General features: G+C 47.4%; 1 long non-coding RNA gene across 1 annotated transcript; it reads left to right on the top strand.

Moving 5' to 3' along the window:
• Positions 1-8,260: 8,260 nt before the first annotated feature.
• On the top strand, positions 8,261-15,428 carry LOC138566071 (uncharacterized). The gene is made up of 3 exons (XR_011301828.1): positions 8,261-8,296; positions 14,793-14,847; positions 15,392-15,428. It is a non-coding gene; the product is annotated as an uncharacterized lncRNA (long non-coding RNA).
• Positions 15,429-18,075: the final 2,647 nt, after the last annotated feature.

The following is an 18,075-nucleotide window of genomic DNA, read 5'->3' as shown; positions in this document are numbered from 1 at the left end:
GGCTGCTACCCGAAGTGGGGGAAAAGGAGCCGGGGGTCATTGACATGCAATAGGTAGAGCTGGAGCGGCAAATAAGAACTGCACAAGAGAATGAAAGGAGAGGTCTACAACAACAACAACTTGTGCCTTGGGATGAGGTCCTGATACTGAACAGGCACCCCCGTGGGAAACTGTCACTGACTTATGAACCTGAGCCGCTTGACGTGATAGCAGTCAAGGGGTTCATTGTGACTGTGCCCGACGGGTGAGCATCAGTCACCCGGAACGTTCGCTTCTTCAAGAAGCTGGGGGAGCCCAGGGCTGAGGCGCCAGTGGACCAGGACTGTGTCGACATACCCGACGTGGGCGGGGGTGCTGAGCCCCTCCCTCGATCCCCGGTGAGGACGGCAGCCGACAGTGTGACCCCCAAACCCGAGGCGAGCAGGAGGTACCCCCTGTGGACAGGGCGAGGGAAACCTGCTTGTTTCAGTGACTTTGTATTGGACCCATGAAGGTGCCCAACATGGAGGTATCTGCTGAGTGGGGAAGAGGGCGGTTGTGAATAAAGGGGCTCATGGGGAAATTAGTTATTTGGGTTAAGGGTGTTAGTGTTAGATGTGTTATTGAAGTTACGTAGTGTGTGGTTATGTTGTTTATTTGTTCTCATGAAAAAGGAGGAGTGCAGTGCTGTCCCCTTAAGGGAACGCACGCGGCGGCGTGACGTTGCATGCAGCAGTGTGCACTATTAATAAAGGGGGCGTTCCCGGCCGCTTTATTCATGACCGGGTAGCCCGAGCAGAGCACTTCGTCTCTGTGTGAGTCACTGGTGAAGGTGGAGGCCCGGAGCTCACGGAGCGCTACAGTGGGGGCCAGAGATTGCCCCACCGCATTGCAACAGCGCCAACGTTGCCCAGCAGGGGCGCTGGCGTTCACCAGCAGGGTTGCTGAGCAAGGGCTCTGCTGGGGTACATGGGTAGAGTTGACCAGCAGGGTCTCTACCCAAGTGGGTGCCAGCAGTTGTGGACAGCGTTGCCCCACAGGGGCACTGTCCCGGTGGAGGGCCCTGCAGGGCAGACCCTCAGCCAGCTATGCAGCACCAGCATGGTGCTGGCAAGAACAACACGGCACTCCTTAGTCCATTAGTTACAACCTGATGAACCAAAAAAGTAGATTGGGGCCAGGGTGGGCCGTTTGTGGGCGCGAATATGACATAGCTCTCCACTCAGCCGCTTTTGACGGGTGTCACCCACCTTGTAAACGGCTGCCTCACCTGCCAAGCCTCCTGCACGCCCATTCGTTTCAATGGGCCTCTCGCCCGCCAAAACTAAAATCGGGTGTTTTCACCCGCCCTTGCGACACAAATGGTTAAGAGCTCTGGGACCAAATGGAATTGCGCACAGTGCTTTTGGGGGGAAAGTAACAGGACTTTCGTTATGGCTCCACTCTTGCAATGCTGGATACTCTGCTGACTGGACAATATAGGGAGGCTTCAGTTCACATAAGCTGTAACTGTTATTCAGAGGCAGATCTAACGGTCGTCAGCCAGACAAATGGGGAGCGGGCCCCTGTGCTAGGGCCCGCCCCTTCCACACAGCACAAGGCCCTTTCTGCTGTGGCGGGCCTGCTTTACGGCGGCGAGTTCTCTGGCCACTTTCCCCCTGACTGCTGCCAGAGAGCACACGTGCCATCGCCGTGTTGCTCATTGTGGATCTTAACACTGTCAGCCCAGAGGGAACATGGCAGGCTTTTCACACCATAAACAAAGCCAAACAAGGTTGGTGCGAAATGAAGAGGGGTTTGGTCACTGATGAAGAAAAAAAAAACCAACACAGTTCTTGTGCCGTGTTTTGCATGTTAGTTGTCACAGAGTTAGGACTTTGTTATATACAAATGTCAGTATCCTCTTCAAAATACATGCTGCAATGCAATGTTTTTAAATATTACGACAATCCACATCAGCGCGTTGTTCTGTGTTGCTTTTTTCTTTAACTTTTCCTTTATTTAGGGGCTCACGGAGCGCTACAGTGGGGGCCAGAGATTCCCCCACCGCATTACAACAGCGCCAACGTTGCCCAGCAGGTTGCCCAAAAGTTTAAGGAGCACAGCCCTACCCTAGAAGGCGCCTGATTTACAAAAGAACTTTTCAATGGAAAAATCCCATTAGAAACGTTTTGTAAATCGGACACATAGGGGTGTGGTATGGTTGGGGAGTGTCATAGCATTCTATCATCGTTTGGGAAAAAAATCAAATTAATAAACTAATAGATACAGCATCTGGTCTTGCAGAGATCACAAGCAGCCCATCACACTGTTGTCACAAACATCAATTATCTTCTTGTTTGTTTTTAACACCATCCATACTGATCTGTTTTGCATCTAAAGTACACACAGATACAAAATATTGTAAAGGCCTCTGTAATTCCATACTAGTACACCCTTATACAGATCCAAGGTTTTCACTCTCCAACCCGTGCAGCAAAAGCTTAACACTATGCAAATCTGTCATTTTGTAATGCATGGCTGCAGCAAAGCCCGCACAAACAGAATGACATCACTTTTCTGCTACAAGGACACGTATGTTCTCTAGGTTTACAATATTTAGCATTAATAGCAAAGCCTGCTGAGGAGGTCCAGCGGTTTCCAGTTATTCAGACCCTAGGTAACTATAATGAAGACAACTTAAAAAATTGCTTTTGTCACTAAAGTTTGCTATTGTGCACTGTGACCACAGTTAACTCCGCCCACCCAAAGCTCCGCCTCTATGACCCGGCTCTGTGTCAGGTGCTGTTATGGGCCTTAGGGCACACACACTCACGCATGCAGGCATGCACACAGAGAAAGGACGCCGGAGACGTGTGTCTGCTCCGGTCACCGGCGCGAACTGCCGGCGCACCGCCTTTAATATTATCTGCGCATGCGCGAGCCTCGCTACGGCTCGCGCATGCGTACACAATCGTAATTGCTGCGCAACATCCCTCCTTTTCCCCCAAAACAAAATCAACATTCTCAAACATGGGGACCAACAGGGTCCATCATAACTTTCACAATACCTCTGCCTTAATTACGAGGTAGGGTCCATGATGAAGTCTTGGAACCTCAGCGGTGGCTTGCGCCCCGCCCGGCTCGGGTACTTGCGTGCTCTGGCGTCGGGGTCCTCGGGTGCCACCAGAGCTTCTGGTGGCCCATCGTCTTCCACCGGCACTCCCGTGATCGGGTCGGGATCATCTCTGACGGCTGCTTCAGGGGTTGCAGTTTCTATGCGCTTGAAGAACTAAATATTTCTGGTGACAGTCCCTCTTGCATTGGCGGCTGTGATCATCGACCCTTTGACGTGGGTCACGCCCAGTGATTGTGGTTCATATGGCAGTGATAACTTCCCCTCTGGCTTCCTGTTGCGCACTAGCATGGTGTCCCCTATTGCGATCGCCCTCTCGGGTAGTCTCCGCCGTGTGGTCTCTTTCTCATTCAGAGTGGCCCTCGCTGTACGCACGTTGAGGTTGTCGATCTCTCCTGGTGGTCTTCCTTCAACTTCGGGTAGTAGGCCTCTTGGTTTTCTTTTGAAAAGGGCTTCTGCGGGGGCCACTCCGGTGGACTGATGTGGGGTCGTGCAATACTCTCTGAGGAACTCGACCAGATTTCGCCGGAGATCTTCTCCCCCATTCACCGATATGCGGAACACTTTGTTGAGCGTTCGTATAAATCGCTCCACCTCGCCATTTGCTCTCGGCCATAGTGGGGTTATTTTGCAATGTTTTATTCCCCTGTCCTCACAGTATTGAGCATAACGTTGGCCCTGAAACGGTGACCCATTGTCCGAGCAAATTTCGAGAGGGAATCCATGTGTGGCGAATATTTTGTCCATGGCCAAAATGGTGTGGTCGCTGGATGTGGATTCGACCAATTCCACCTCTGGGTATCGTGACCACTGGTCTGTCACCACCAGAAAGTATAAACCTCGGCCCGTGGATCTGAAGTCCGCGTGCACTGTCCCCCATAGGCGGTCACTCCTCTCCATGGCCTGAATGGGTGGCGCCTTCTCCACAGGGCTTGCGGCTTGACATGGGATGCAGGCCTTCACAAATTTCTCCACCCTTCCTTCCAGATCTGGAAACCAAACTTTCAACCTGAGGCGAGCTTTCATCTTGGCCATTCCTTGATGTCCCTTGTGGGCTAGCTGTAGGACTTTCTCAACTAACACCCCTGGTATTACGATCTGGTGCCCTCTTAGCAGTATTCCATCATCCGCCACCGACAATTCGTCGCGTGCCTTCCAGAGTGCCTGTAGATCTCTTTGTGCTTCCGCAGTCCTTCGGGAGCTGTCTAGGAGGACCTCCCGCCATTCTCCTGTGTCCACCGCACCTTTTATCTTGCGGAATGCTTCATCGCTATTGGACTCATCTGCAATTTCCTGACGCGTCAGGGCTACAGGCAGTGCTGCCTCCACTACTAGATGTACGGCTTCCACGCAGTCCGCCACCTCCAGTGAGTCCCTGGGCCTCCCGTTGCCCGGATGGCGCGACAGGTAGTCCGCCGGGTTGTGTGTCCCTGGTCGATATAGCAATTTGACCCCATATTCCATGAGGGCCAACATCCACCTTTCTATGCGCGGAGGTGGTTTGGACGATGTTCCAGACAGTATTGGGATGAGGGGTTTGTGGTCAGCCACCACAACAACTGGCTTCCCTAGAATGTAGATTCTGAAATGTTTACACCCCCATAGTATGGCCAAGGCTTCTCGCTCTATTTGGGAGTAACGCCTCTCAGTGTCGGTCAGGGCCTTGCTGGCATAGACGATGGGCCTCATGGTCCCTTGTTGCATGAGGACTGTTCCCAATCCTACCGGGCTAGCATCAACTACGATCTCCGACTCGTGACCGGGGTGGAAGTATTGCATTGTTTCTTGCTCCGACAGGGCATGTTTGATGGCGGTGAACGCTCTTTGTTCCTTTCCTATCCATGTCCACGCCACATCATTTCTGGTGAGCGCCCTCAGTGGTTCTGATAGGGAGGCTAGATCTCGGATAAAACGGCCACAATAATTGACCATCCCTAAGAAACTTCTTACTTCGGCTGGGGACGCTGGTGGTGATGCATCTCGGATGTCTTTTACCTTCTCCGGATCCGGGGAAATCCCTCCAGCATGAAATATAAATCCGAAAAATTCAAGCCTGTCCTTCAGAAATTCGCATTTTTCCTTGTGTAGGGTTAAACCGACACTGCATAGTCTTTCCAGAGTGTGCTTGAGGCGCTTCAAGTGTTCAGCTTCTGATTTCGCGAAAACTAAGATGTCATCTGACATGTTGATCACCCCTTTTAGTCCTGACAGTGCCCCCCTGATGGCATTCTGAAAGACCTCTGCTGCGGATGAGATCCCGAAGCTGAGTCTTTTGTACTGATACAACCCCTCATGGGTCGTAAAGGTCGTAATGTACCTGGGCTCGGGGTGGAGTTCCAACTGGTGGTAGCCTGACCTTAGGTCTAGCTTCGAGAAGACCCTAGCTCCCTGGAGCTCTCCGACGATGTCATCTAGGGTTGGTGTGAGATGGCGTTCTCGTTGGATCGCTACATTGGGCAGCCTCATATCTACGCAGATGCGTACTGCCCCTGGTTGTTTCGGCTTCGGGGCCACCACAATTGGGGAGACCCAGGGAGTGGGTCCATCTACCCTTTCGATAATGTCCTTGTCCACCAGTGACTGTAGCTCTTTCACAACTTGTTCCCTGAGATGAAAAGGGATACGGCGATGTTTAAGCGCAGTCGGCCTCACGGACTCATCTATGTGCAGCCGTATGGGCTCTGCCTTGAGTTTTCCAATACCAGTGAATATCTTCTCAAAACGCTGTAATAGGCGGTCCAGATCGGTAAAGTACACAGCAAGAGTGAAGTGTACAATGTTTAGCGCTTCTGACGCGGCACAGCTTAGGAGAGAATGTGGGCTTACGCTGGTGATAAAAAACCTCGCCTTTATTCTGTTTTGACCATGAGAGACTGGGGCCACATACACTCCTTGGATGGGGAGAGGTGTATCCCCTCCGAATGCGTAGATTCGCGCTGTGGAATTTGTCAGCCTTGGTGGACCAGGAAGAGCAATGTAATGTCTTGTTGCAAGTATGCAGACGGACGCCCCAGTATCTATGACGACCGGCGTTGGCATCTCGCTAATGTTGACGGTGCATTTGGGTTGTCGACGGTCCCCAGGGCCTTGCGCAATGCTTGAGATGAAAAATATTTCTTCATCTTCCTCCTTCTCTTCCGCGATATTGAGATCTTGCATTCCTTGTTCAACAGAGGACACACCCCTTACTCTTGCAGCGATACTCCAGTCAACTCTCTCTGGTCCTCTCAAAACTGTAACTGGCGTTGTTGCCCTGCACACTCTCGCATAGTGTCCCGGTGTGCCGCATCGACCACAGGTCCTTGACTTTGCTGGGCACTCTCCCGCATGTGGCAGATCGTATCCACAGTATGAACACGATGAGACATTCCCTTGCGTAGTGGGCCCTTCGCTTCTCTTTGGTGTCCATCTTGCCTTCCCCATGGCCGAACGTCCTATTGCATATGCCTCTTCCTCCTTCCTGGAGCGTGTAGCAGTGTCCATTTTCGCCCCTCTTGCCTCCGTCAGTTCGTACGCTCTCCCCATGTCCAGAATTTGCTGCAGAGTCAGTCCAGGTTCTCTTAGCACTACTCTCCTCAGTTTCCCTGAGCAGCAACCTTGCAGCAGTTGGTTGCGAACCATTTCTTCCTCGTTAACCCATCTGCAGGAGCTCGCTAGTTGTCTCAGACGAGTGCAAAACTGGTCCAATGATTCCTCTTCCAATTGTTTCTCAGCGCCCATGACAAACCTGTCAAAGTCAACATTTGCCATAGGAAGGAAGTGGTCATGGAAGGCTTGCTTGACCGCATCATAATTCGCTGCCCGGAATGTTCAGAGTGTCATATATGCGTTGAACCTCGGTCCATGCAGAATAGACCATGATGGCAATCGTCGCCTCATCTTCAGTTTCCCCCCGAGGCTCTAAAAAACATTTCCAGCTTCTTAACCCATGTGATCCACTTCGGCCCTAACTTGGATGGGGGCCCTGTGGTATCAAATTCAGGCATAGGAGCCAGAGTACTGTGCATTCTGCGAGGTATTGGGGCAACAGCATTTTCTTCTTCCTCTCCTTCTTCTCCCATTGTGTACTCACAGTGATCCTTGTCTGCTAGGAGTCGAGGAAACTGGTGACCTTCAGAGTGCTTTCACACCCTCTTTCTTGTCTTTACCACAACCCTGTGGTGTCTGGGCTGTGGTGGTTCCAAAAATTTCTCTGGAGCAGTGCAGGAGGCAGATGGCGCACGAGCACCCTCTCGGGCCGCAACCACTGCAATCCGCGTGTAGAGAAGATAAAGAAAATGGCCGCCGGCCATGCGCGTGGGTCTGTGTGCATCCGATCGATACGCACGCAGTAGCGTTCCTTCACTCCGATGTCGTCGGAGCGGAGGATGGCTCCGTGTCCGCCCTCGTCGCCAGTGTTATGGGCCTTAGGGCGTGCCGGGGCCCCACTCGCACACACACTCACGCATGCAGGCAAGCACACAGAGAAAGGACGCCGGAGACGTGTGTCTGCTCCGGTCGCCGGCACGAACTGCCGGCGCACCGCCTTTAATATTATCTGCGCATGCGCGAGCTGCGTACACAATCGTAATTGCTACGCAACAGGTGCTGCCCACGGGGCCCTTTGCCTTAAATCTGCCACTGCTGTTATTCCACAACGGAGTGGAGGTCGACACTTCATGAACTGTGACGAGTCATTAATGGCTTCCTTAGTCGAAGCCTTTTATTTTAATGACAAGTTACATTTTATGAAAAGCAGAGATTCGTTCCGTTATGGGTATAGATTATTCTGAGAGAAAACCTTACATCAACGGCTTCCTAAAAAGCAGCCTAGCATTTCAATGCAAAGCTTTCTCTCAGAATAATCAGTGTTTTTTAAACTGAAAAAAATAATAATCAGTATTTATCTATTACAACAAAGGGGGCAGCTCGCTCAGTACTCTGCTGCGTTCCTCTGTGACAGCTCGGAAGTAGGCCGGTAGTACCCGTATCCAGGCTCACGAAGAAATTGCTCTAGAACCTCTTCTTTGCGCTGGAAATATCACAATGATGACGTAGGAAAGTCACGTGAAGAGGAGTAGACGGGCCGTTGCTAACGGATGATTGAGTGCGCACACCTGAAATATACAATGACGTCATCACGCAGAATTCATTAGTATAATAGACGTAAGGCAAGCTGGCGATCTGTTTTGCCGCCAATTTCAGGCCCATCGGGGGTAACAGGTAAGGAGTGCTGCTAGGTCCGCTTTTTATAAGCAGCTTTGGGCTTCTTTTTGCCCGATGCCTCTTATGTTTGCTTGTCTCGGTTTTCGTCCGCTTAGTTTCCCTAATATCCGTGTGTTGTTGCGCTTGTTCAGTTTACAGATTCCGTGAACCATAGCTCTCAACCATTTATGTTGCAAAAGCGGGTGAAAACACCCGATTTTACTTTTGGCGGGTGAGCGGCCCATTGAAATGAATGGGCGTGCATGAGGTTTGGCGGGTGAGTCCGCTGTTTACAAGGCGGGTGACACCCGCCACAACCGTGTGAGTTGGGAGCTATGTGTGAACTGAATAAGCAGTGAAGGGGGTAAGCGGGCAAAACCTTACCAGGCAGAATCATTCCGTTGCGTGGCCCTGCTTCATTAACTTGTATGAACTTCCCCGGCAATCTCCACTCTTCAGTCCAATCCCCGCTGCGGCACACACACCCCTGCTGCTAAATTCCATTAGCAGCAGGGCCCATTGTCAGTGCCGCAGCGGGGATTTACAGAAGCACTACAATACCCCGTAGCTTCCTCTGGCATCTTCACTTTTCCCGATGCATAGCGATGTGAATTGGTTTCTATGGATATTTGCTTTTTTGCCAGTGCCCTGTGACATGCACTGCACTGTAAAAGTTAAGGACACTCATCCAGCAGTACTACACACCACCTACGCTGCTCCCCTTTTGAGTTATTTTTTTCCAACAGCCCCGGACACATTAATATGCCTCTTTGTGCTGCTGAGTTCGTCCGGTCGATAACACAAATGATAGATATTTTTGAAACTATGTTGGAATAATTTAGCAGCAGCGTAAGCAAGTAGAAAGTTCCTATTACTCAAATATAGGTTTTATTCTCGCCTGACAAAAATACACACCGTTTGTAGACCTAAAGGACTGTGTGCTTCTGCGTTGTCCATCTTGGTTCTATGCTGCAAACGTTTGACTTTTTTGGAAGTATAGAAATTAGGATTGGACCGAGAGTGGTACTGTATGTTTTACGTTCAAAACAAACATAACAGATAGAAGGATGAACCAATTTGGCATTTTGGCGTTGGGGAAAGTTTAACTTGACGCGTTAGCCTAACGTGTGCCGTTGAACTGAAGCAAGACTCCAGCTCCCAGAATGCATTGAGTGCTTGAAAAGAAATGCAAGGTGCGTGGGCAACCAGGACTGCGTTGTCTAGTTAGTAAGACTTCTTGTAATCTGGAGTTCTGCATTTTCCGTCCTGCTAAGCAACCTGGCTATCGGGTATATGTCTTCCCATTTGTAATTGGAAGGGGACCAAAACTGCATCTCCTTGAATTCAGTTTAGTTTCTCGGCTGGAAAATCAGTGGTGAATTACATGTAGTTTTCGGGCCAACCTAGTGCCCATGGGTCAGATGCTCAAATATGCCCTGCTGCACAAAATTGAGCAAATTAATGCAATGCTCCTGTTTAATACGTAATATAGCAAAAGGGTTTGGGCCCCCATCTCTATCGTTTAAGGATGTTTTCAATAGGGTGGAAATGAAGCGGGCTGTTTTGTTTGTTTGCTGCTTAACATGGAAAGATAACAAACACATTTTGTTATGCAGCAACCATGGTACAGGTGGGAAAGGATTTGGAAATTAGCACGCATCACATCCAGATAGCGATGCCACTAGCCCACCAACTAAAAATCTCACCCTTGCTTACACCTCTCAAACTCTAACAAAACACGAGCACACCAAACTGCGGGAACATTCACTGCAACAACAAAGCCAATTGCACATTGCCTCGCATAACAGAACACAGCAGCTACCAATTGAAACCTGCTAACAGTGCCAACCAAACGGCTGCCAACAGCAAATTACTTCTCTTGCACTTTTCCTGCTCGGTCCTACTGACCCAACCCCTTTCCTTTTCAGATCTGCCAGGGGGGCCACTCTGATGTTGGTACTGCACAGTACAAATGTCCTTTGACAGTGCTGAGCTCCTACAGCTGTGCACGCTCCATACGGATGCAATATTTAGAACCATTGCATTGCATATCCCCGTTCCCCTTACAGGGGACTGCGAATCACAGCATTCTCTCACCCAATCACAACCACGCCCAAGACAGTCTAGGCAAATCTTGGTAGAGCTTAGAATTTCACAATTAGTTAAGAAGTGGAATTGTGCTACTTTAGATGGCAAACATACTGGTCACATATGCTGCAACTGGACATACTGGTGCTCAATGCATGAGCTGAACCCATACTCCTGTACATCCCATTTTATCACCCCTGTTGCTTTATACCAGCTAGACTGAAAATGAGATGGCTACAAAATCCACCTAGCTTGTCCAGTTCTCTGCCTGCTATGCCATCCACTCTGCTTAGTCTCTCACTGTCTGCCTTCTTAAATAATGAATACCAGATATGTGCAAAGCATCGTGATCAATAGTTCAATCAAGTCTGTACATCTACAGATCTGCTGCAATACCATCTGCCCTATTTAGCCTCCAGAGCTCACTTTGCTCTGATTATGATTGCCTTGTATAACAGCACAAACATGAGGTGGCCCAACTGTTTTCAAAGCATTTTTATCGTATCGGTTTGTGTCCATTCATGGAGCTAACCTTTTATAGACACTCATCCAGGGCATGCAAAGTCTACTTACCCTTTCAAATAGGCTTTATGAAGGGCAAGTACCATTTGCATGGAACGTTTCAAACTTTTATTTAATTACTTTGTGTGTATTAAAAACGTTTCTTTGTGCATGTCTGGCGCCTCGGTGGCTGCTGCATGCCAAACAGTGGGTTTTTGTATATAAACTTTTATATCGCGCTTTACATAGAACAAGAAGAATACATAGGAAGCAGTCAATTACAAATCATGCGTCAAATAAACGGGTACATTATGCAGATCAATTTGCCGATGTCAATAGGTAAAGTCGGAGGAAGTGGAGTAGCAGGGAAGGGAGGACAGAAGGGTTGTCAGGAGGGAGGTTGAAGGTGGTGAGATTTTAAGGAGGATCGGAAGGAAGAGAAAGATATGGAATGGATAGTGGTAAAGATTTCCAGCGAAGGTGGGTGAGGTGCTGAAAGGAACGGAAGCGAGATGGGGCACAAGGAGAGGGAGGGACAGAGGAAGACGTCAGTGTAATGGGGGAGGGTGAGGGAGAGTAGAAAGAAAGGAGGAAAGGTAGGGAGGGGCACGATTGTAAAGAGATTTAAAGACAAGACAGAGGAAGTTGAATTTAAGTTTATAATGGAAGAGTAGCCAGCCGAGCGAGGAAAGCGAAGAAGAAATGGGGTCATAGGGAGAGAGGGCACGGAGATTGCAGAGTGGTAGAGGGATTTGAGGGGATCGAGATGAGGCAGGGAGGCCAAAGAGAAGGGCTGAACAGTAGAAGAGACGGGAGGAGATTAAGAGTTTGGTGGCATGGAAGGTGAGGGAGGAGCTGATTTTGCGAACATTAAAGAGATGAAAGCGACAGGCACTGGAGGTTAGAGTGATATGATAGGTAAGGGAAAGGTTCGAGTCAAAGTGAAGGGCGAGATTACGGGCAGAGTGGGGGGTGGAAGGGTGTTGGCAGGAAGGAATAAAAGTTCAGTTTTGTCTGTTTAGGGGGAGAATGTGGGAGGGCATCCAGGTTTTGATAGCAGTGAGACAGGAGGAGAGTTTGAGGTGAATATCGGGAGGGAATGAAGAGAATGAAAGGAAGAGCTGGGTGTCATCAGCATAGAAATGGTGAGCGATACAAAAGGATGAGATGACCGGTGCAAAAAGAGAGTGAGAAAAGGAAGAGGCCAAGCACAGAGCTTTGTGGAACACCAAAGTCAAGGGAGTGAGTAGGTGAGGAGCGGCCACCCCAAGAGACGGCAAAGGAGCGGTTGGTAAGATGGGAGGAAAACCAGTTGAGAACAGAGCCTTTGAGACCGAATGAGGAAAGTGTCGAGGAGTAAGGGGATCACCAGTGTCGAAGGCGGCAGAGAGACCAAGGAGAATGAGAATAGAAGCAGAATGTTTGGAGTAGCGAGCAGTGAGGAGGGATTTAAGAACAGAGGTGAGAGCAGTTTCGGTGGAATGCTTGGGGCGAAAGCCAGAATGAGTAGAGGGGAGGAGATTGGAGACAAAAGCAGAGAGTTGGGATTAGACTAGTCCAAGGAGTTTAGAGAGGAATGGTAAGAGAGAGATTGGGTGAAAGTTGGAGGCCAAGAGAGGGTTAGCTGAGGATTTTTCAGTATGGGAATGATAGTAGCATGCCTGACGCTGAAGGAAAGGTAGCGGTGGTGAGACAGATGTTGAAGAAAGAGGTGTAAGGGAGAGTAGATTTTGGGAATTAGTGGAGTAGGAAGAGGATCAGATGGGGCAGCAGTGGGTCGGTTTTGGACAAGAGGAGGGACATAGCCTTAGAAATTAGACAAGTAGGATGAAGGGGTGAAGTGAGAAGGGAAAGGGGGAAAGTGGAAGAGTACAATGTTTGGCGTTTTTGGTGACTTGCACCGTTTTACAGAAAGTGCATTTAAATTTATCATCTGTTGCCATGGGTCGAGTGCATTTCCCTTAGGCCGAGTAGGTAAACTTAGTTACTAGACCCACAGTTCTAGCAGAATTTGCAAGGCCTCACTCTGTAATTTCTTACTCCAGCGGTACACAAATGCTCTATTGTTACTTGTTTTATGTCTTGTGTACTAACAACTTCTAGTGACATTAAACAGATTAATGTACCATTGCTTATCAAATGGTTTTTGCTAATCAGAAAATGTTAATTAGCAAACTCTAGCAATCAATTTTTGAAAACTGTGTGCCTTGAATCCTTTTTGTCCTGTTGACCCCAACTCCTTTAAGGAAGAGTGTTGTTTTTGTTCTTAAATCAGTCTAATCATTTTGTGCAACTTCCTATGAAGGGTGATGGGTGGTGGGGGCTGAAAAATCTAAATTCTCAAATCCCAATTTTTACCATCCAGCTCCCTCCCCCCAACCCCCACAGGCCTTTCAGTGGAAGGCAGTCTAAAATTCTAATCATTCAAGTTTTTGTCACTTCCCCAACCAAGACCATACAGGCGGTAGTCTGAAAACAAAGCGCTAAGTCACCGAAGTATGGGTGAGATAATTAATTGCCATATGTATTTGCACACATGTGTAAAAAAAAAACTGCTAGCCTTTTAAGCGCACAGGGAAATTGAAATTGCACTGCACTACATCCATCTAGAAATGTGTTCACTAACCAGTGCTGATTATTTGCTGAAGTGACATTTGTCGAAAGTAAAGGATTTTGGTTTGTGTTCTTGTTGGCTCACTTTTGTGATTTATTTATGTTTAGAGAAATGTATTGTGCCCCTGGTAAAGTGATATTTTTCAGTGCAAGTTTCATAACGCCCCCCTCCTCTTTTGACTTGCTGCTTGGTTGCTTCTGATTCTTGTTGGCAAGGGGTGGGGGCGATCGCCCCAGGCTCCGAAGCAGTTTTGGATGAGGCAGAGACACAGGAATGTGGTATAGGGGCCACAGTGGGCGGTGATAGGGAGTCGAGCAAATGCATGCGGAAATCGGTTATCATGGGCACTGCCAAACGGACCGAGATTCATAGACTTTTTATTCTTATGTTGCCAGCGTTCGTTCCCCAGCAGGCATGTGCCCCGCAAGGGCATGAGGTGGCTGAAAACGCTCCTCTTGTGTAAAGGCGCTTTATAAATAACTTGGCATTTCCTTATCACAATCACACAAGTAGGGCATGAGCCTCCAACCTTTCCCTGTTCCAGACCTAAGTAATAGTGCCCTGTCCCAAAGCCCCAGAATTCCAAAGTACCAACCAGTCCCAGACCCCCTGACCATACAGCTGTTTGACCCCAATCGATCTGAACATTTTTGAAAGTGGGGACAAGCTGCCATCACCATGGGCCACGTGTTATGTGCTGCGAGGTGCTGGGAGGGGCGAAACAGACCTAGAAGTGCGTGTGGGGAGCTTTGGACGTGTACCGGTGTCTGGTATCGCGCTGGGGCGGTATGTAAATCAGTGACCTTGTATCTTCTGCAGTACCAGGTGCACATCTGGTTGGAGATGGAGCATGCATTTTTCTAACTAGCATTTCAATGTAGCTTTGTGCAAGCTGTAGTGTGAGGAGGAGCCTGCTGACATGAGGCGCCCACATGGAAGATGGTCTGGGTCAATGGCCTGCCATCCCCTATACAGCAGGTAGCCTATTTATAGGGTCATGTCAAATCTGCCATTTCGATTTGTAATCTGTATAATTTACGTCACTGACTGGATGCCTTAAAGTCTTGCTAGTTCCCATTTCGGCAGAATGTTCCGCGGCAGCAGGGCTCTTTGCTGGTGCATCTTTATTTTTGTGGAAATGCACCCTGTTCTCCTTGCAAGAGGTGTGCTGAACCTCTAGTGGATGCATTTTTATGAGTTTGGTGCTGGTACTGGATCTTTTAGAATTACTTTTTCACGACTCAGAGGTTGAGTCTTGGTATGATCCTTGGTACTATCCAGCTAATCAACAATATTTCTTTGCTTTCACAGACTGCGGTTATCCGATGGGCCTGTCCCCACAGCCATTCGAAGCCATATCAATTGGGTACTATACAAATATCAAACTATGTAAATTAATTGCTGATCTGTGGTTCTTTGCTCCAGGCCTTCTTCAGAGCGCTTTCACAATCCTTTGAATTTTATCCCTGTTCCCGCAGTAGTGCTTATATGCACATTTCACTATAGTATCCTTTTTAAAGCTTTTTTTGCCTTTGTATCCTTTCACTTTTATTACATCAAAACAGAATCTAATTCTAAAGTGATCTCTTCATTTTCAGCAACTCCTCGATGGGCCCAATGAAAATGAACCCTCCCCATATGCCAGTACCTAGGATCCTCTGTTTGGAATGATAGGCAGCTTATGCAGACGCGCACAGTATGGGCTTGAAGTATTGAGTATTGCTTCAGTAGACTGGCAACATGCAAAGAGTATGTGATAGTGTCTCTTAACAGACAGTTAGGCCATACAAGAATAGCGGGCACGTGATGTAACAGCTTCTGAGGGTGATGGTCATGATTAGCAGAACAAAGTGCATTTTCTCCCTTGAACAAAAATGTATTATTAAATCTCATATTTGTTTGTTTTTTAGGGAAGTAGAGGAAGAAGGCTCAACCCTGGTAAGTAGAAATCTATTTATGGTTATAAGCAGTCTGTTGGATTCTGCCCCAGATGTGGTAACAGTGAAGCTTCATCTTAGACGAACACTGTGCACCTTTATTGCTTGTGTGCAGTCTGGACATCTGCCATGAAGAATGTTATGAAGTACAAATGTAAAGCGATTTATTTACAAACACTACAAGACATGGAGAAATGTACCACTGCATAGTCATTAAATTGGCAGGCCCCTTGATATTAATTAATGAGAATATATGAATTACGAAATTGCCACTAAGCATCTTTGTGATTAAGGATGATGACTTGCAAAGAAGTTGCAATCAGTGAATCTGACGTAATCATGGAGGGGGCTTTACAATTCACATAAATAGGTATTCTGGGTTACTTTGTTTTACCCTTGAACAGTATGTTCCCGTGGGTAATTCTAAAGTCCCTATCCCTCTTTCTAGTCCATGGACTCTAATCCCAAGGCTATGCTCTGTCCTAGCCTTTTTCTTGCTTTAGTCCTCAGTTCCTTATATTGGTTTCTCTTCCACCTAAAGATCCAGTTCCAGCGCCAAACCCATAGGACTTGAATTGCCAGTAGTTTATGCCTCAAAGTGGTTGTGTTTTGATGTCCCATTCCGTATTCAATGCACATTTCAATTAAATGTTTTATGAGGTTTTATTAAACCAAACACGAATAACAGATTGATTGTTCACTCTAACTCAACATATAAAAGAAAAGTTCAGTATTTCGAACTGAACAAGCAGAGAAAAAGCCAACACATGTTTTGCATGTTTTCATAAGGGCTAAATTGCGATGACATCTGTAGATCGCTTTCCTAATCTGCACCGAATACAAGCTGAATAGTTTGAACTTGAATTAACTTGATATTTAGGGCTTTCCTCGTGGGGACTCGCGAGGAAAGTCGTCGGAGGGAGCCTGAATGAGGTCCCTCCAATACAGAAGCTTGAAGCACTACTTGTGCATAAGCGATTCAAATAGGTAATGTACCTGGAATGTAGTGACCCCAGTTAAGACCATTTTCACTCAGAATCTAAGGCGTAGAAGACAGTCTCAGGAACACAGGCTACGTAATATTTATTTTCCATTGCGGTGGAATGTTCTAAATATCAAGTTAATTCAAATGCACGCTCTTCAGCTTGTATTTGCTGCAGATTAGGAAAGTGATCTACAGATACTGTCTCAATTTAGCCCTGAGAACCTGTGATAGGTTGAAACTCTTGTTGGCTTTTTCTTTTCTTGTTATAAATAACTGAACTTTTTGTTTTGTATGTTGGTTAGAGTGAACAATCTGTTTGTGTTTGGTTTAATGAAACCTCATAAAACATTTCATTGGAATTTGAATTGAATACAGTATTTGAGGCATAAACTGCTGGCAATTGAAAACCTTCGTGGGGTTGCTGCTGGAACTTGATATTTTAGATATTTGTATGATCCTTGGTACTCTCTAGCTTGCCAACCACATTGCTTTCAAATTGTAGATGTACATATATTACTAGGTGGTGTAACTCAGACTTTAGTGAAACCTCAATGTAGACTACATTATCCTTATCTTTGTGGTCCCTCTTCCTCATCGTAAGCCATCATCCTACTGCCCTTCATCTTCTCCGACCTAGTCATCCTAATTTTTGTTCCTTTTACTTATACTAGCCCTTCCTTTCTCCCCAATTCTATGCCCTCTTCCTTATTCATCATCCTGGTCCCTTTTGCATGCCCTTATTCTTTGTCCTTGTGCCTTTTTTTATTCCTCATCTCCCTTCCCCCTAACATTATTCATAATCATCATATCCCCCTTTCAGTGCCACATTTAGATAAAATTGTGAATATTAGGCTGCGTCACATCTAGATGGAACTTGTGAATCTCAGCCTGGGCCGCATTTAGCTGGAAATTCAGAGATATTAACATGCACCACATCTAGAAACAATTTGGAAATTAGCGTGCATCACATCTAGATAGCAATGCCACTAACAAACCCACTGAATCTCAAACCAAACCCCAGGAACTTCACTTCACCGCAACAACAAAAGCAATGACACATAGCCTTGCATAACAGAACACAACAGCTACCAACCGAAAGCTCAGTGAACATTGCTAACCGAACTACTGCCAACAGCACATAGCTCCTTGCTTGCACTTTTCCTGCTCGGTCCTACTAACTCACCCCACCCCCTTTCCTTTTCAAATCCGCCAGGGCACAGCTCCGGTGGTGATAGTGTGCGTTCCAAATGTCGTTTACATTAACAAGCAGTGCTGAGCTCCTACATCGACGTACACGCTCCATACTTGTGCAATAATTGCAATATTTAGAACCATCGCATTGCACATCCCAATTCCCTCACAGGGAACCGCAAATCACTGCATTCCCTCTCCCAATCACAACAATGCCCAAGACAGCCTAGGCCAGGGGTGCACAACTGATTTTGACAGAGGACCGAAAGTACCTTACATGAGGGCTATAGTGGGCCATAAAGTAAATGTGGGCGGGGCGTGGCAGGAGGCTTTTTAAACCCCCAATTTACTAAATACATGGAAAAAGAATGTTTTTGAGGGGTAACGATTTTTATTTGCATTTCAAACTTACATTTTGTACTACACATTTTCCATTGTTACAATAACTAAATAGAAATAAATTTTATCTCGCCTGTTTAAC

This window comes from Ambystoma mexicanum, chromosome 2p (genome assembly GCF_040938575.1).
Source record: "Ambystoma mexicanum isolate Mex_15411 chromosome 2p, UKY_AmexF1_1, whole genome shotgun sequence".
Taxonomy (NCBI): Eukaryota; Metazoa; Chordata; class Amphibia; order Caudata; family Ambystomatidae; genus Ambystoma; species Ambystoma mexicanum.
The sequence above is the reverse complement of the archived record's forward strand: the minus strand, read 5'-3'. Positions and strand labels throughout refer to the sequence as shown.